We start from the raw sequence: 20,085 nt of genomic DNA, 5'->3' as shown, positions 1-20,085 counted from the left end.
GCTTTTTATTTTCACCTTTTAATGCAAAAAAAACCCAAACAAAACAAAACAAAAAACAAACAAACAAACAAAAAAAACCCCAAAAAAACAAAAACAAAAAAACCACAACCAAAGACAAACACGAAATATAGTTCAAGATTCTAGTCTGGCATATGGCATAGAAAGATAACCTGAGAGAAAAAGTCCTTCAGCTGAGGTCAGTACTAGCTTGTTTAAAAGAAAGTGCTGCTATTTATTCACATTCCTGGATCAATCTTTTCCTCTACTTCTCCTTTCCCTTGCATGTTCCTGTCTCTCTTCACTCACAACCCTTTTGCCCCACTAAACCTCCACAAGAATGATATCTCTGCCAGTAAATGTTTCATAGAAAATGAAAGATTTTAACGGGGATTCTCCACCTTCTTTCACAGAATCTACATTGTTCAGTCCGTTAATAAATAGAATCTCTTTTCTCGAGTCTCAGAAACTTGAGTTTTGTCTAATGGTATTTAAGTACATAAATGGTAATACACTGAGTTATGTGGAAGGAAAGACTTAATAGTATGGAATGCTTGGTGTGGGCTGGCAAGAACCATTTGCTGCTTGCAGAGTTCTGTCTGGGAGAACTGCAGGGGCTGTAACAATAGAATTAATGAAATTAACTTGTTACAGATTTCATGAATTAGATTAATGCAGAGAAAAAAATTATAAGCCTCGTTCTGTGTACAAGTGTAGTCTCCAAAACAAACATAGGAAAAAAATCTTAACTGCAAGAGGAGATACTATTGTGCTGTGTGATTTTACATCATTGCTAATGAGCAATAGATTGGTAGAAGCATATTTAAAATTAAATGAGAATAATAAGTCTGAGAAAATCTTTCTCCATTATTCCCAGCTAAAAAAAAAATAATAGAAATGACTTTTTAATAAATTGAATACAATTATTTTAAATAATTAGTATAAGTTTCTTTCTTACACATATAAATCTCCACCTTGGAGAAAATTTCATAATCTCTTAGTCCATACTAGTAGGAAAAGTGTTCATTAACGCATAACGAAAAGGAGCTGAGACATAAAAATATTATGGCATATTTTACCTGGTTCTGAATGAACAAATATAGTTAAAATTTCTGCATTTCTTTTTCCTTTCTTCTTTAAAGATTGTAAGCTGAGTCAGCTTACCTGATTTGGCTAAAGTTACACTGAATCACAGCTGCTGCAGCTGTTCTTACCTGTACTCACTAATATTAGAAGGTGAAATCAATTACTATTTCCTAAATGCTCCATCTTCTTTTTCAAGCTGTCTTTAATCTTGTGTTTTTCTGTTCATTAAATAAAACCAAGAGATATATCCTAGCGATATTTGCACAAACTGCAGAGAGAAGGGAAAATCCCATTCTGCTTGGTTTTCTGGATATACAAGATTTGGCCGAATTGAAAATGGTCAGCACTTGAGCATGTGTCAGTAGGTGTTCTGAGAAGGAGGATGCAAGATGGGAGGTAGAAATGGAGAAGGTTCCTAAGGGGGACTCATTTTGGTGTGACACTATGAGCAGATTAAAGGAAGGCCCAATCGTGCTGTTTATTACCCCTAAAACCTCAATATGTGATATAGGTTTCACAGAGTATTTAATTTTTCCCCTTTAGTTCTATCTTCTGGCCAAGCATTTACTGCTGAGAAACATTTGGCAGCTAGCTACATGTTAGGAATAAAACATACTAGCATGCACTCAAAATGTTGCAAGGATCCCAACTCCACTGTCCTGAAACAGAGGTAAAATTCTGTTTACTTAATTCTCATCTGAGTAATACCACAGAGATTTTATCTGAACATTAGTTTAATAAGGAATTACAAGCTTGGGAGACTGCTAATGGGTTATGATACGTAAAATGCCAGAAAACGTAAAACACATTGATAGTGCCATGTTGTACTCACCCCTGCAGAGTAGAAATGTCACAATATGCATAAAAAGGCATAGGAAATACTGTTAATTATAGAGGTATTTGCTTGTGAAAAATTAAATATAACACTCAGAAGTTGGCTTCTCATGATCTAATAAGGAAATATATGGAGGAAGAAAAGCACTCTGCTCTGGGAAGTGCCTCTGAAAGCAAGCTGTGATTACACTTCCAATCTGTAGCAACACAGAGCAATACCAGTGCTGTTGGTAGCCAGCACGAGACGTACAAATGCTCCAATAATATTTTGATGTGCTTACATTGCCAATTCCAATGAAATCTGATGGAGAAGCCATAGCCTTCATGGCAGGCTCTCTGGCCCTCTAGTGCACCTCTCTTTACCCAGCTCTCTCTCCTTGCCTTTGTGTGGATATGCATGGATGGGTCTACACAAACATTTGACTACATGGATGTGTGCTTACTAGAATGACCGGCTCAGCTTTCCAAGCATCTGCTTTTGGTATTTGATCTGTATTTGAGCTGACATGAGTTGATCTCACGTGTTCCATTGGCATCTCTTAGGAAGAGACCCGCAGAGACCTGTTACAGCCTGCCTGTGCTGCACACTGCTCAGTGACATGAGGCTGCTTTCTGAGCACCTCCCCAAAGGCATTATGTTTCTGCTGAAATCTCAGCAGTGCCTAACTTGGGGCACATCTAAAATACGTATGCCAGTGGTTCACACAGCAGTCTGATGCAGAGACTTGATGCTGCAATCGTGGTAGTCCCAGAGCAGAATCCATCTGGCATTTTTCACTGCACAGCTTAATGCAGATTAATTGCATCACCTCTGCTGCCCGTGGAGGTCTGGTGGTCTGGTGCTTATTCTCACAGTTGCCTTCGAGCGTGCTGTGGCTGGCAGCTCCTTCACATTTGCTGTAGTGACATTTTCAGGCTCGCTTGCTTTGGCAAGCGCTTCACTCCTCGGTGTGCTCCAGCGAGGCAGGTGAAACCCAGCTCGAGGGACACTCCCGTCTCGGCGGTGCAGGAAGCAAAGGCGGCCGGGCTGCCTGCGCGACACTGCACACCCCGCTGGGACTCAGCCCTGCCCGGTGCTGCCCTGGGCTTGTTTCACTCCGCTTCTCTCTCAAGGCCCCCAGGTGGAAACTACTCAACCAAAGAGACGGGCAAAGTGCGAAACCGGTGGCATGCTGCCCGGAGGTGCCAGGCGCGGCCAGCCTCTCGGGGGTCAGGGGAGGCAGGAGTGGGCTGGGATGTTGAGGGATGCTCGCCCGGGCACGGCACGCTCTGCACATGGTGCCAGGTGGCCCCCTGCATCGTGTCCAGACCCCAACGCAGGGCTGAGTTCAAACAGACCTCAAATCATCATCGTCATCATCATCATCATACACACCATCATCATCATTATTAGTATTATTATTATTATTACCCCCAGCCAAACAAGGAAAACTCGGAGAAGACATGGATGTTCTTCTGTTATGCATCTCTGTCTCTGCACATTGTATCTTTTCCCTACCATTTCTAAGTTCGTGCATTTAAGTTCTGTCACAGCTTTTTAGGGAAAGGAAAAGTAAAGCGAGGATATGGGCGTTGAGCAGCCTCATTCCCTCTGGTCCTCAATTACCAATATTGGCTGTGGCTCGGTCCCGTTAACGTCCAGGCCGGGCTGACCCGGGGGCACCGGAGGGGCAGGGACCACCCGGCTGGAGGCTGTGCTGAGTGGGGCAACCAGGGCAGAGCCTTTGCTGCGGCCCGGGAAGGAGCGTCGGGTGAGCTACCTGGAGCAAGCCTCGGCTGCGGGCTCGAAGCGAAGGCGGACTCACAGAGCCCCACCGCGGCTGCACGGAGCGGCTCAGGGCTTTCCCAAATGCGGAGCGATGTAACAGCGAACTTTCTGCGGAGTCCAGGCTGCTCCTTGGTGCGTCTGCCTCCGAGCGGTCCCGAGCGGTGCGCGTTCTCTGCTCGCCGACCAGCCCCGCTCCAGCTCTCGGCGGGCACCCTCTCGCTCCTCCCCGTGCCCGGGGCCGCAGCCGGTGAGCGCCTCGGAGCGCCCGGGGGCCGCAGCCGGTGAGCGCTTCGGAGCGCCCGGGGGCCGCAGCCGGTGAGCGCCTCGGAGCGCCCCGGGGCGGTGTCTGCGCGGAGCCCGGCGCGGTGCGCGGTGCGCGGTGCGGCCGCGGGGGGGCGCAGCGGTTGTCGAGGGCGCGGGGGCAGCGCGGCGGGGGCGGCGGCCGGGCGGGCGGGGGGCGGCGGGACGGCGCCGCCGAGGCAGAGCCCGCGGCCGGCTCCGGGGAGAGAGCAGCAGCGGCGAGGACGGAGAAACCCGGAGTGTGCTCCTCCGCGCTCCTTCTGCCGGTATTGGGGTGTCTTTCCTCCCGCGCCGCGCCGCGCAGCCCGCGCTCCGGAGGGGACCGCCGCGTCGGGAGGAGCTGTTACTTTTGGCAGCCGGCATGAGGCTTCCCGAGGGAGCAAGGAGACGCCGCGCTAAGCAACCGGGGAAGAACCTGCCTCTCATCTGTTGCAGCGGAGCCCGGCGGCAGGCGCTGTCCCCCCGGCCGGAGGTGATGGGCACCCGCTGACTCGTGGCGTGCGTCCCAGAGCGTCTGCATGTGTGGCAAACATGGAGAAAATAAAGTAAAAAATGTGGATAGTGCCCGCGATGGACGGCAGCCAGTGAAATAAAACAAACACCTTCTGAAGGGATTTAATTTACAAACGGGATTGAAAAGGGTGCAACTTCCATGGGAAAATGTGACCTGTTCAAACTGCTGTCGGAAGATGCCGGCTGTCAACACAAGTACCTAAACCAAGTAAGTTCTCATCAACTTAGATCTATTATCTTTCTGAGCCTTTGATTACCTTTTTGACTCTCTGCAAAGAAAAGGGGGGGAAAAAAGGAAAAAAAGAAGTCCTTATGACTGTTTAAGGTAACTTTTTGCGCCGACGCAAGTAGCATAAAGCGACATCGTACACGCCTTTGTCCCTTGGTGGTGGTCCAGAGGAGTATTAGGATCTCTTCCTTCCTCTAGTATATAATAAACGTATTTTTCCCAGGCAGCGGCTGCCGTGGGAAGCGGCATCCTTCGGTCGCCGGGTGACACCTGCAGCCCAGCGGAGCGCCCAGCGGGCCGGAGGGAGCGGGCGGGGGCGGCTCCGTGGGGCAGGAGGGGCAGGAGGAGGCTCCGCGCCCGCCACCCGCGCAGGTGGAACCCCCCGGCCCGCCCTCGCCCCCGCGGCTGCTGCAGAGCCCCGCGGCCCCGGCAGCGCCAGACGGGGGTTCACATGTCACACACTCGGCTGGGTGCGGAACCGCGCCGCGGAACGCCCCGCTCCCCGCGGTGGTGGCGGCCGCCGCCGCCGCGTCCCCGCAGGCGGCTCTCCCCGAGGGCACCTCGCTCGCAGCCGGCTCAGTCCGCAGGAACCCTCCAGGGAAGGCGAGTGAGGAAGCCCCCAGGAGGGACCTGGAGGACGGCGAGATGCGGGTGGCAGGGGCAGAGCAGGGTGAAGTGGGCCGTGGGACGGCTCCTGGGGCAGAGGGAGGGACTGGTGGGTTCATCCCGGTGTGGGATATACACGGGCAAGGCACTGACGCCCCAGGTGATGGGAGAGAAGCTGTGGTCCTCTTGGGAAGAAGCAGCTGGTGCTCCGGAGATTTAAATGCTGGCAGAAATTCAGCGCTCTACCGAGTCACACAACTGCAGTTATGGCTACAGTTGTCAGGACCTACAGACTTGTTAATCTAATATTCCCTGTTTCTACCAGAAAACGTCATTTATGCACTTTTGTTTTACTGGACTTAGTTGAGTGACTTCCTGTTAGCATGGCAACCGAATTTTAGATTTCTCTATGCATGACTTGGGAGATGGCTCTTCCAACATTACACCACCTTTCAGGTGGAAGTAAATAAAACCACCTTCTATTATGTTTTTGTTACAGAGAATGAATACTCCACAAACAAACAAAGAAAAAAATATAGGTAACAGAGATGCATGTTAATTTCATCTGAGAAATAAGTATTTCTAAGAAACAGCGCACATAGAGATTTTCTATAGACAGCAGAATAGACATAATGGGAAATAGTTTAAGTTCTACACACTAAATATCAACATTAAGTACATTTAAGTCCAGTTTGCTTGAAATTTCAAATTTAATTGTATTGCAGTGACATGGAACATTTCAGTGTTTATGTTACTTGCTTCAAAGCCCACACATGGATAGCTCAGCAAGGTTTTCTGTACAAGCATACTGAATTTTCCATAAATTAACCTCATTCACTTAAGCAATGGTTTTTGTGTACAGTTAGAGAAGCCAGGCACCAGTGAGAGTGCTTTAGAACTGTTTTAGAATAGTAGAATTTCTGGAAGACTTGAATTTATGCCCATTTTTTAGGCAAGACTCAGAAATAAGCTTTATCCTTCAATATCAAAAATAGCTGAAACCAAAGATGGTTTTCCTTTGGTGTTGCCTTCTACACTGAAAGGCCTTGGTTTTTTGTTGCAGGAGGATGGCATTCTTTACTGTGTTTTGGGGGGTTTTTGTGGGTTTTTTGTGGTTTGTTTTTTTTTTTTTCCTCTTTTTGCTTCTGTTATTCAGACTTAGGAACAGATGAGACTCTATTTGGAAACAGGAAAACAAAAATATGTCTGTATTTTAAATTTAACTTCAGCCACTTACTCTGACTCTATGTATAGCACTCATTGCCCTTAAAATAGCTCCAGAAAAAAATTCCATTTCTTCTTATCTCGTGCTATTTAGAGCCAAATACTGTCAGCCGAAATTTAAGTGCAATTGAGGTCACTACAGGTCTGGTATGATTTTGATTATCTTTTTGAGATATCTTTGCTTATCTGCTGAAAATGTTGGGTCCTGACCAATGTGGCTCTGCTCTTGGTGACAGTGGGCTTGCATTTCTCGGTGTGGAGAGACCACCGAGTATTTATTGAAGGACATATGTAGAGAAAACAGTTAAGGGTTAGCTTTCACCTCTGTGCGTGTGTGTTTTTATTGCCTGACTTAAATGACAGGAAAAATGTGCATGATTGCTCCTCCCAAGACCTGAGACCAGTCTCCATACCAGTACACTGTTTAAACTGTCAGCTTTTTCTAGGATTTGGTTTACTGGAGTGAGGTGGCAAAACCAACAAGGAAAATCCTGTGTGGCATCTCTACTTACCTCTGGTGGTGCTGCTAGTCAGTGTTAAAAGGGACTGATTTAATTTTCAAAATGATGACTAAGTCACCATAACTTATCTTACGGAAAGGCAGAATAGAAGCAGGAAGAAAAGACTCTGTTATAATCTGTTTAAAGAAAAAGCAGATAAAAATAGATGGAGCATTGTTCTATTCAGACATTTAATGGCTTTATGAGTGTCAGATTTATCATTACCTTTTCTATTCAGTTTTAAGTTGTGTTGGGCTATATTCTTGTTACTTTCTCAAATGCAGTGTTCTTAATTACTGAAGGAAGGTTGAAGGTAAAACTCTGTGTTTAGATCAATCTTCCATCACCATGCTTTGTGACAGAACAAAATTCCAGAAACCATCTGTTTTAGAAGTCCTGAATCATTGAGAAAGAGAAGCCAAACTTGCCCTTGCTTTATTACACTGACACTACTTTAAGTAGTATAGCATAGTGTTACTGTAACACCAGCCACAATGGCGCCAGGATCCTCATGTCCACTGTGATTTGTTGTTGGAAAAAAAAAATCTCCTGAATAAATACATATTAATTAATATAGTTTTGTTAAGTGACTACATGGGAAGGCTCAGCAAATTAAATCTTTCTGTAACATATATACATGAAGAAGTCCTTTAAAGAGGGATTACCTTTCAGTCAAACAGAATTTGAGACTGTCAGAAGAGTAACAGCTAAAAATAAGACAATTTCTTTGTACAGTGAAATTTTCAAGTGAATTAAGAGGTTTTTAGTGTGCCACAAAGACTAAACTAACAAATACATGTCTGTGCTATTGTATCATGTTCTTCTTGGAGTTGTGGGCTGTTTGGTTTCTTTTAAGGTTTTTCTTCTCCCTTCAAATGTCTGTTTTGGTAAATTCTCAATTACTTCTTCCACTCTTTTGCAACCACATTTCTAGTTTAGACTAGTGTGAGACAAAAACTGAAAAGAACCTTGGATAAAAATTACTTTTCTTATACAGCTAAGATATTTTTTAGCAAAGGTGGGCTGGAGTGGGACAGTAAAACTTTCTTAAATTTGAGTGAATTGTATGTTTGTCTAAGATCATGAGCCAGTCAAATCTAATCTCTGAAGTCCGTGACAGTTTCTGCAATTTCTTGGTCACTGAGTCTGTGCTTGATACATTCATCTCAAAGGCTTCTGACATACTTGTGCATGTCAGATGAAACATTTGAATGTTCTAATCATATTACCGGGTATATGATGCAGTGAGTAGAAAGGGGAACAGTAAATGGAGAAAGATCTTTTTGCTGGGCTTTTCAGAGAAAGACGTTGTAGGATTCTTCTGGAGATGCATTCCACATATCATTGAAAACTTCTGAGGATCAAGCAGCCTTTCCTCAGGAGGCAAAGGCCTCCACTCCAGCACTGGTGCATGGACAGCCCCTGAGCAGTCAAGCCATGTGGTGGTGCTTTTAAGGTCTTCCAGTCCTAGCTCAGCACATGCTTGTTTTCCAGAATAAACAAGATCTTTTTGTTTGGTTTTGTTTTTTTAGAGCGGTTCTGACACCGGGGTTAAGCACCACAAATACATCCTTCCTTGGATCAGAGAATCAGAAAGTTTATTCAACCTGTGTTCATACCCAACACCCTACTGGCCAAAGAAGTCCTGGGCTCCTCATGTCCTTGTGCCAGCTAGTCAGGCAAAGCATGGATCAGTTGATTGAGAGCTGGCACCAAGGAGGACTCCAGCCTCCTTTAGATCTTGTAGCATGCAGGCTGACCTTTTGTGGCTGCATTTGATAACCCTGAACTGACATGGAATACCTGTTTGCCAGCTATCAGGGTGAACCTGGAGTGTCTCTCTTCCTTCCCTGGAAAGAGAAGGACTGAAGCAGAGAATAAACCATCCTCTATATTTTGTCGTTAACAGAACAAGCATGTTCCACAGGTGACTGTCTCTCTTTGTTAACTTTGCAGCAAACACCAAGAGAAGGAACTTCCTTCTTTTAAGATATATTTGATGAATCCCAGATGTGCAGAGCAGGCTGTGGTAGTACATCATAAAGGCTGAATAAGCACAGAGGTCAGTAGATATAGGATAAATGGTTGCTATAATCAGCCTAAAATGTACATTAAAAAAAAAAAACAAAAACCAAAACATGCATCCACATGCATATGCTCCGAGCTACTGTGCTAACTTTTAAACAATCTGCATGTAAGTAACATGAACTCAGAACTTTTGGGAGTTTGTCAGCTGCCACCTCTGCAATCCAATTTCACAGAATCCTTCAAAACATAGTCTAATGCAAACTCTCAATAACTATTTAAATTTTTGTCACTTTTCATCTTAGGTGTGTGGTTTTCATGTCTGTCAGAGAGAGGCAGCTGCTGCTGAAGAACCCAGCAACTTTCTCACTGATCATTAAGTAGTGGAGGTGATTATTAAGCCAGGTCATAAAGCATGAGAGGAGCATTAATGCAGCTCTGTATCCAGCCCAAAATGTATGGTGAGAAGTTGGCCTGGCCTTAGAGTCTCACTACTCTTTACATTTCACATCTCCTAGAAGGATGTAGGCATTCTGCCAGTAAGGACCTTACCAGGAGATTCTCTGTGATATTCACTGAGAATTCAAATTTCTTCTTCTAACCATCATTTAATTAAAATACCCACTCACATCAGGCTTAGCAGTTCTAGTAAAATCAATGCTGTCCTGTGTTTGTTAAATTAATAGATAAACTTTCACTAGTGATCCTTCTATAGTGCTCTAAATCAAGGGAAGAATGTCAAAGATTTGAAGATGAAATCTGTTCTATTCCCTAGCATACAGATGTTTTCAACAGATCAGTAATTTCATGTCAGGCCAGAGAGTACTGGACTAAGATAGAGAACCAAATTTACATTCAATTAAAATGATATTTTATTCTATATTTTTTCTTCTAAAATTTAATAGACTTTAAATTTATCTTTTCCAGTAAATATTGTATTCTGTGCATTGTATTTTGCTACTTTTATTTCCATTATAAAAAGTAAGCCAGACCAATTTACTTCCTTTGACTAAAGGAGTGAACAATAGGATTATAGCAGAAGAAGAAGGCTCATATTGTGTCTGATTACCCTTAGTACATTTCTGTATACTAATTTCAATCAAAAATATTTCAATGGCAAATTTTGAAAAGCTCTAATAAGGGATTTTTGCAGTGGAGGCCTGTGGTTTTTTTTCCCCTAGGTCCCACAAATTTAATTGCAGTTGTAAGCACCAACCACCTACATTCTTTGTATAGTCACCAGAGAGAGACAAATCTCCCATGAACAAACTAATCCATCCGATTTATACCTGACATAGAATGGAAAGAAATCAGGTATTTATTGTTGCTGATTGTTGTTTGATTTCACACAGCTGAAGCAAAGCAATGTGAACCTTATCCTAGTGGTGTCAAAAACCCCAAAACCCAAACAAACAAAACAGTTTCAGAGGAGACAATAAATAGACATTGATTTTCTTCTAAGGTGTCTTAAGATCCTGTTGACTTTATCATAAAAAAACCAGACGTCTGCAACATAATTTAAATATCCTATTATCTGTTCTCAAAATTTTTAGGAGTTTGTGAATGGTTTGGGTAGCTGAAATACGGCTCCTACTTGTGCCAAGGGAAATGGGAGTGTCAGCTGGACTCTTGCAAAAGAAGAACAGACAGTTCTGGGTGCTCACATCCTGCCTCCTCCAAGAGCAAGGTGCCTCTTTTCCAGGCAGAACATATTGTATCTGTGGTGCAAGGGAAAGCAAGCACAGATTCTCTCTTCAAATGTTCTCAGCATTGCCACAGTACCTTAGTCCACTGAATACAGAAATTGTCTCTCAGTGATGAAATAGTTTAAACTGATGTTCATATCGAAATGCTTATTATTATTAAACACTTCAAAAGCAATCCTTCTGCTGCACTTCAGCACTGATTGCTGAATGGATCCTGCCTATCTTTCACTGATAAAAAAGTAAAAAAATCTCATTTGTGCTTTGTTTATACTGACAACTTTTTATTTTTTAGGCTGGGAGAGGTAGGGGCCATTCATTTCTGGTGATAATGATTTAAAGCTATGAGAGCTGCAGTCAATTACTTGGACTTGTTTATGCTGGCACAGTGAGTTTGTTTTTCAAATTTGTTGTGTTCCATAGTGCATTTATACCTGCAACACCACACGTGCTTTCCCTATAGTGGCTTTAACTAGCTAGAAGATACCCTGCAGCAGGAATTTTGGCCATTAATAAAACCAAATCCAAGTTCCCTACGGAACAGTTGTCTAATTTTCCTTAAGCCTCTTAGCTGCAAAACTGTCATTCCAAAGGCAGTAACTAACTGTTTCTCTTTGAATTCAACTAGACATTTTAGCATCAGACCTCTGAGTCTGTACAGCCTTTAGAAAGAACTTGGTAAGTTCACAGGGTGATTCATATGACATATCTTGAAGGAAATTAATTGTCCTCTGCAGGGAGTGCATTTCTTCCTGTTTGTAATGAAGGAAAAGTAGGATGACAAACCAGCCTTGGATGTCACTGTTTTGGATTCCTGGCTTAGTGAATGTGTGTCTCGACTTTATTTTCCACATGTTTTAAATTGAAGTACTTTATTGTGTCACATAATGATTAGTAAAATTTCCTAAGTCTAATATGAAGAATGTGTTGCACTAATTTTTTTAATCTGTTAAGGAACCTGGTACCTATGGCATAGAGATCACATATTTCAACTTGATGACATAGACGGGTATTTGCACTAACTCCTAGTCTGTAACTGCTCTTGTATTTTCTCATAAAAGGCATCATGCTTTGTAGAGAGCAATTGCAAAATAAAATTTTGGTCTGTCCACTTACATAAAAATATTTTATTCATGATTGTTTGGCTTAGTGATATTAACTTTGAGCATATTTGTTTATGCACTGAGGCCAGTTGTACCAAATACTGATGTGATTTGAGATGATTCCATTTATTTTACTGTAGTGTCTTTATGTAGAACTAAACTTCCACATAACTTTTAGGGTTTTTTTCTTTTTTTGTTTTTTCGGGGTTTTTTGGTTGTTTTTTCAGTTTTAAATTTTCTTTTTTCAAAATACTTAAACCAAGCAGACTGAACAGGGTTTGAAAGTCTCTTCTTTTCAGTGTGATTTTACTCACACAGAGGGAAGCAGAGGATGCTCAGTGAGCTGGGTTGCATTTCAGTTCTTGGCCACTAGTCCATCCTCAGAGCTGCACTGACTGACTGAACTAGCTTGACTGCACAAGCTGGATTTTATAAGGAAGGGTTAGAATCAAAGAAGGATTCCTCATTCATCCCCAATGTGCTTCCTGTGCGTTTACTTCCTAGAAACCACCCTCCTTTTGCTACTGCTTGTGCTGGCTTTAAGCCAAGTGGGGACTTCTTTTCCATCTGAAGAATTCCTTTGGATTAAATGCAGACAGGATTTGGCTTTTCAGGTTTTATAATTAAAAAGATTCTCCAGTGCATAGGATCTGGATGTATGTCATCTATCTGTTCTGTCATTTTGCAAAAGAAACATTGCTCCCATAGCAGGGTATTTCTTGCTTAGCACCTTTAGTGAGAGTTTTTACCAATGTCTCCTTAATTGATGTGCTCCTGTGCATTCATCCATGTCCCTTGTTAACTTTGGATTTCCCACTCACTTGCTCAGTACATTAAGTCCAGAAGTTGTAGGTGAGCTCTAGGTGAGACTGAAGAGCATTTATTTTTTCTGTAATGGCACCAAGGTCTGCGGGAAAGAAGCAATCAGCTGTCCCTGAGGAGAGGCTGGGCCAGCAGAACCTGTCTGGGGGTCTGTAGGTCTGTGTGATGAGAATGTCCAAGGCACTCATTTCCTGGTTAGTCTTCAGAGCCTTTGAAGTTCTTCAGGGCATTGCTACTAACACCCAAGAAACAAGTAATTTAGGGTACAGTATCTCTCACTACCCAAACTCCACATGTCAGGGTCCTTATTTTCAGAAAGAATCACTGCTGATTAGTGATTCTTCTCAGTGATAATCTACAGCTTGGCTTCTGTTAAAACCAAGGTTTGCTGAATGTGGGCAAGATAGCAAGGGCAAGAGGGAGACTTGGAAGGGGATAGAAGCAAGTTGACATTTCAAAACAAAAGTGGACAAAACAGTCAGTGTTGTCATTTCAGAGCAATCAAGGAAATAAAGAGCAATGAAGACCGTGACTCTTGAGAGACATTAACATACTCAAGTAGGTCAGCTCATGCCCATCTTCCCATGATACTTCCAGTCACAGTTAGATAATAGATATCTTTAAGGGCTTGATTTTATTTTGGAAACATAATGTGTTGGTTGATGTGTACTGGGGCAACGTGACACTTTAGCCATCTTTGCTGGTGCTTTCTTGCCAAATTTCCTACTTACTGTTACTTTAACACTCTTTACTTGAACTGTTTGCTAAAAAAAAAAAAAGCCTACAATAAAAATTACCTAAAGCAATCCACCACTCATGATAGCAAAGCTTTATGGCCAGCACATGATGGAATTCATTTTAAGAAATAAGTTGCTTCCTTCTAATTTGCCTTTAATTCAAGAAAATATTCAAGCATAAGGAAGTTCTGGTGTTCTACTGGAAGCAGCTTCAGAAGGTGCTTCCTGTTAAGCTTTGGTTTCATTCCTCTTCTCAGTATGAGACATTTTCGCATTTTCCTTAATCTGGGTTTAAGGAGTATAATTTGAAAATTCAGGTGAACATTTTATATATGACAACAAAGAAAAATATCAATAATACACAAATGAACATCTCTTTAGCAATTTCTCGGGTATTAGAAATATATTGAAGATGTTTGTGCTTTGCATGTTTGCATTCTCACTTGAAAGTGTGACTTTGGTTCAGATGATCAACTCATTGTTCAAAATTTCTCCCATTCCTTTACCATAACTCTCTGAGAAAACTCCTTTTATCACATACTTTTGTTATATTAGTAGCTGTCATTTAAGAAGGCCATTTCGTAGCCAAAGATGACATGTTCAAAAACTCTTTCAGCTACTTTTGCATATCACAAAGGTTTCTAAAATCCTCAAAGTTTGTGTTTTTCATTTATTTGTGCATTTATTTCTCGTACATTATAACAATGTGTGTTCTTTGGTCTTAGGGAAATATTAAGATCACAAGTGAATTTAAGATGGTGATAATGGTCAAATTAATTTGAAAAGACACCACTCTTATGTGAAATTTTACAAAATAATAAAAAAAAATCTGCCTTCTCATCAATCTTACATATGTAAAGATGATGTAGTTTTAGAAAATTTGTCCCCTTGGTTTCAAGAGAATTATAGTGCTCTGGCAGCTTCTTGTTTCTACTCAATAATTTAGCAGTTTATGAAAAATATATTGTGTTTATTTTTCTGCTTTGATGCAGTCAATGCAATTACGAGTTGTGGAGAATCTAATCCAAAATCTATTCATTGTTGAGTATTTTAGAAAAATACTTAGTCCTGAAACATTCATCTGTTTGCAATTATTGCCATGGTTGTAGCCAGCATCTGTTCTGTGTAATATAAAATTTTCTCCATTCTCTGTCTAAATACCTTTTTCTGTTGCAGTTTACAGACTCATATATATGGAATATTCATGGATGGAAGCAGTGAATCTTTGTTTTAAATATAACTGTTATAATTGACAAGATCTAAAATCTCACTGTGTCTGATTAAAAGAATTCCTGCATCTTTCTGTTGCTGGGAAATTGACTTTAGGAATGAAAATCGAGTAGGGGATGACATGTATAGTTTTTCAACCAAACTTCTTTTTTAATAGTTTGTAAAACATTCAGGAGCCATTCTGAACAGGGTTTTATAGAATTGCCAAAAACTGATTTCCATTTCAAGGTTATAGCACATCAAATGAAAAAAAAATCAGTCTTGGACGTCTCTACTATAAGCAGAACTCTAGTATACTATTACATATTCAGTATGTTCAAGCTGTTATTAATACTTCCAGTAAATCTCATACATTTCACTGAACATAAGGTAACATGGGTTTAACATTTTATCTACTTATGTCAACTGTGAAACCAGACTTTGTATTATGATGGAATATTTTCTAGGTTTATGGATGCTCCAATTGAATTCTGTGCCAAAATATTCACATTTATAGATCCTTACAGTGTTGTCTGTATATGCATATATAGCTTTACACACACATATAAGAGAAGAACACATGTATATTTACATGTAGAGAGAAATATTTATGTGCACTGTGTAACAGACACATGAAAAGTGAGTATTTGCTCTGGCCAGTGAAAGAGAAGAGCTGCCCAGAGTTCAGCAATACAGCTTATTAAAGTGCCTATCCTGTGTGAGCTCACACAGAGTTGTATCAGTGTCTCGTTGCCTGGGAGTATTTATCTCTCTGCACTTGTTCATAAGACTTAAAAACTATGAGTCCAGCTCTTGGCCAAGTATGGCTTCTTTGCCACCCCAAACAGAGAAGAGCTGTGAACTTAACTTAATGGCAACCTACCAGGACATGGAAAATGTAGAGGCTGTTACTTTTCTCGTGAATTTAGAGACTCCAAGCAAGTGGAGGCTTCTTAAAAGCCAGCAATTTCTGTCTGTGGAGCTGACAGCTCTGACACTGTGCAAACTTAGACACAGCTCCAATAAAGGAATTTTTTTCTCAAGTCTAGTAGCAAATACAGCTTGACTAGGATTAATCTATTATCTTTCACTTTGTTTATTATCCAGGAGGAATTTTTTTGGTAGACTTTTATGTAGAAGTTATAACTCATGTAATTAAAAACACAGCAGTCTATTAATCAGATTCATGTAAGTTTAACAATAACATTTTTAACTGATCCTTAGGTGAACTGCACATGGCAGGTGTCAGGGAAAACATCTGAAAGAAGGCAGAATGCTCTTGTGCTACACAGCTCTGAAACCTCCACAGAAACCTGCTTTTGAGTGTAAAAACCAAAGTGCACATAATATAAAAAGAAAATGTAGCTCAGAGAAGCGGTGTATGCCCCATCCCTGGAAGTGTTCAGGTTAGATGTGGCTTTGAGCAACCTGATCTAGTGAGTGTCATCCTCTGTTCATGGCAGAGAGGCTGGAACTAGATAATCTTTGATGTCCCTTCCAACCCAAACCTTTTTATGATTCTGTAATGTGCTGCCTCAGGATCCTTCCTGCTGGATGTTTCACAAGAAGTCATTGCAATGGCACAGGGCTGTTTTGTGATCTCCTTCATCTGAGTGTAAGAACTGTTGTAAGAATAGAGCAGGAGTGAAAAAAGGGGTTTCAGAGTAAGCAGAGCATATCATCTCAGCCAATGTAGAAAAAGTCATCCTGGCCTGACAGTTTCAGTTGCCCTGGGACATGCAGGTGCATGTTATGGCTATGGTCCTTGTTGATTGATTCAGAAGAACAGTAATTTGGAATCTCTGATAAAACTCCTTTTTTGGTAAAAACAGACAACACATAACCTAGATTTTCTTTTAGACCTCTTAATCATCTCTGCACTCACCTGCCTATAAAAAACTGAGTAAGTTGCCCCCTTTTTTTTGCCTGGACCTTTGAAGTAGCTGCACAGGCTGGCTGAGTGTAAAAGAACTGGAGGGATCAAAGCCAGCCAAACTGTTCGACTTCTCTAGGTAACCATGTTTGATTTAGTCACAAACTGGTCCATAGAAATTACTTTTCAGTTCTTTATCTCATATGTTTAAAAGAATATTTTAAAGTTTTCAGAATTTTCAAAGAAGTTAAATTCCTTCTGAGTCATTGATTATTACTATCTGCCATCTGCAGATAATTATCCAGTTCCTTTCAGTGCTAGCTGGTAACCTATGCAGTGGAACTGGCAAATTCCTTGATCAAAAAAAGGTAAGTGCTAAGTGCTACCAAGACAAAATTAATGAAATGAAAGGATTTGACTTGGGTTGCCAGGTGAGAAATGCAGATGGCCAAAATCTGAACACAAAACAGATTTGCCAGCTTAAGTGAAGCCAGTAGCAGCTGTTTTGAAGAACAGATTAAATCTACACTCGTGTTTGCTGAGGTCAAAAAAGCAGCTCATTTTTTCATTGCTTGGATGTTAGATTTTCACAGACATGTTTTCACAGTTCTTTCCTTTAACAGCCTAGTGCTTATCTCTTTTTTGTTTTATAATCATATATTCAATTTTGATAACCATAACTATTTTATGTGTTGTACAAAACCTCCAAAACCATACAAGGTCTCTCCTAGCTCTGGATGATAGGCAAACCTGAGGGTATTGGGGCTCCTTCTCTAGATGTCTAAGCCTTGAATACCAATACAAATAAACTGAATAGTCCTCTTCAGGTAAATAACTTTATTCAAGTATACAAGAGTCTGTAACAATCTCTGAAAATCCTTTTTTAAGCAAATGATTATAATTCATCATATTTTATTATCTCTAGACTGATGAAAATGGATCTGCTCCTAATCAGAGGGCTGAAGTTTCAAAAATTTTAGCAACTGAAACCCTCATCTTTCCCATTTTCCTCTGCTGCCTTACGGGTTTCAGTAGTTGTCAGAAACATGACTGCAATTTTGCTATAATGCTAAAACCAAGGAGAGGACATATCCAAAATAATTTCAAGTTTTATTTTAAAAATATTTTAAAAAGGAAAGAAGTTGCTACAGGATTAAAGATATAAACTGGGTTAGAGATGCGATCAGAAAACAATAGTCATTAACACCTGTTTGAAAGAAGGTTTAACAGCTGTTTAATTCCAAAAGATTAAGGAACTGTTCAAGTAGAACACACAGACTAGGAGGAAGCACACTGGGGAATGCACAAATACTGGAAAGATTTCCAAGAGGATTTAGGAGTAGATAAAACCATGGTTTGCTGAAGAGGAAAGGGATCACAACATATAGAAGATTTAAGATAGAATAGTACAGTAAAGCTACATCACGGTGATACAAAAAGGTACAAAAATCACTTTCTCTGTCATTTCCTAGTGCCAATTAGTGAAAGAGGTACTAGTAATTTGAGAAACAGTAGTTTTTAGGCTATACAATAAGTAGAGCTATCTGTAGTGTAGCAGTACTGCTGTACTAACACACGTTAATTTTTCATTTCTTTCTGACCTATAGTACCTGGCACATTTAAACAGCAATCCTATAGTAATTATTTATTTATAATTTCCTTAACCCCAGCCTACGTGGCTAAGTCAAAGTTTGCTTTGCTCACTGACCTCAGCTGTGACATTACTTGAACTACTGAGCAGTTGCACTGCCTTTGATATTGTAGCAACAATCAAGACTGAGAGACGCTGTGAGTGGTAGGACAAACTGGATTGCTGGGGTGTTGGCAGTAGAGGATGGAACATTTTTCCATATACCATTTTGGATATTTCACATGAAAGAAATCAAAGGGGACATGAGACTGTGCTTAAAATTTCCTGGGAAAGCTCAGAGAAAACAAAATATGATAATACCACTGGAGCCTTAAATGACACTATCTGAGTGACACCAAAAGTCAGCTATGTAGTATTGTGGATGTAATTGCTGAACTGTAGCAGTCCTGCCAGCTTTTGAGAATCAAATGAATCATGTATTTGGGTGGTATAAGAATCTTAAGCGTATTTAATTTTCTCTAGCTGTTGAATAAGAAGCAACACAGACCAAGAGCTACACGGTGTCTTGGCAGTCAAGTAGGAGAGACTCCAAACAAAGAAAGAGTTGGAACAGATCCCTGAAAATGAATATACTGTAATGGAACAGATAGATGAAGCTAGGCAATGAAAACAATCCTTTTTTTTTTTTTTTTCCAAATAAAAACATTTCAAAGTGAAAGACTACCATTTGAAGCGTCGAGTGATCTTGATAATTTGTGTCTTTTTCTGTAAAAATTGTATTGGTACTTCCTCTGGAAAAAAAAAGAAAAAGTGTTGATTTCCTGAGTATCAGATATGTAAATCTCATTACTTGTGTGAAGTAACACAAAGAACTTGTAAACTGCAGTGGATTACAGTCTGGAGGATAATAACTTAAATGAAGAAAATAAACTGTGTTGATGTTATTGGAAATTTTTCAACTGATTTGAATACAGTCACTGTCTTACTGCCTGCATCTAGATTTTTTTAAAGCCTAGTAGCACATGCTTAACAGTGGCAAAAAAAGTGTATCTGTAGACATGAGTAAGGTAACAGAGGTCACTTGCTGTAGTACTTGGCAGAGTCTTTCTTTGCCGGATACAATTTCTCAGTGTTTTGCAATCCTCTGGGGATTTCTGCTTCATCAAGTCATCCAATCTTCTATGTGGCCCACAGAAAATTTTAGCATCATCAAAATCCTTCGGCAATGAATTCCTCAAGTAATTGCTTGAAGTCTCATCAGCGCTTTCTTTTTCTTGAATGTCTCTTACTGCCTGCCTGTTTGATGGAGTCTGGATGTCATACCTGAAAAGCCAATGAACAGTTAATCCATATCTGTCCTTTTCTTGACACCCATAATTACACAGACCTGCATTACACCTTCCATCTGTCCTCCTTTCACAGAGTGAAGATTTGTACCTTATTTAGTCTTTCTGCTTCTGGAAAGTCTTCTGGAGATTTAATAATTCTTCTGCTCTTGTGTGAAGGTTTTCCAGTACTACTGGCTTCATTTTTTGGGATAAGGAGCCTAGAAATGCATGTTCAATCCTGCATGCCTCTCTGAAACTTAAGACATATACACATTTGCATTAGTATGAGTGAAACAAATTCTGTTTGACAGGAAATGGGCATGCTAATTAGAGAAAATTCTTCTCACCTTTTGGGTGACTCCAAATTGTTTGCCTCGTCCCTTTTTATAAAAGAAGAGTTACAGAGTACTTCTTTTCTTCTCCTGAAGCCAGCTTGGCAGAGGTAGCTGAGGCATGGAATTGGTCATAACTCATTTTCACATAGATAAGTAAGGAAGATGCATAAAACGTCTTGTGTTTTGTTTATGTCAGTCTATTTCAGGGCTGGGAACATAACTTTTATTGTGCTAATTGAAATAAAGATCAAACAGTGCTGCAAAACCTGAATCATTATCTTGTAGAAATACTTGCTAATGTT

General features: G+C 40.8%; 1 protein-coding gene across 1 annotated transcript in view; it reads left to right on the top strand.

The window, feature by feature from the left end:
* Positions 1 to 4,448: 4,448 nt before the first annotated feature.
* TRPC4 (transient receptor potential cation channel subfamily C member 4) overlaps positions 4,449 to 20,085 on the top strand; it is a 131,036-nt gene continuing 115,399 nt past the window's right edge. Inside the window, exon 1 of the mRNA XM_014868889.2 lies at positions 4,449 to 4,706. The gene's annotated coding sequence lies outside the window, so the exon portion shown is untranslated. The remainder of the gene's footprint in view (positions 4,707 to 20,085) is intronic.

The sequence above is a fragment of the Sturnus vulgaris genome, chromosome 2 (assembly GCF_052056855.1).
Source record: "Sturnus vulgaris isolate bStuVul1 chromosome 2, bStuVul1.hap1, whole genome shotgun sequence".
Lineage (NCBI taxonomy): Eukaryota > Metazoa > Chordata > Aves > Passeriformes > Sturnidae > Sturnus > Sturnus vulgaris.
The sequence above is the reverse complement of the archived record's forward strand: the minus strand, read 5'-3'. Positions and strand labels throughout refer to the sequence as shown.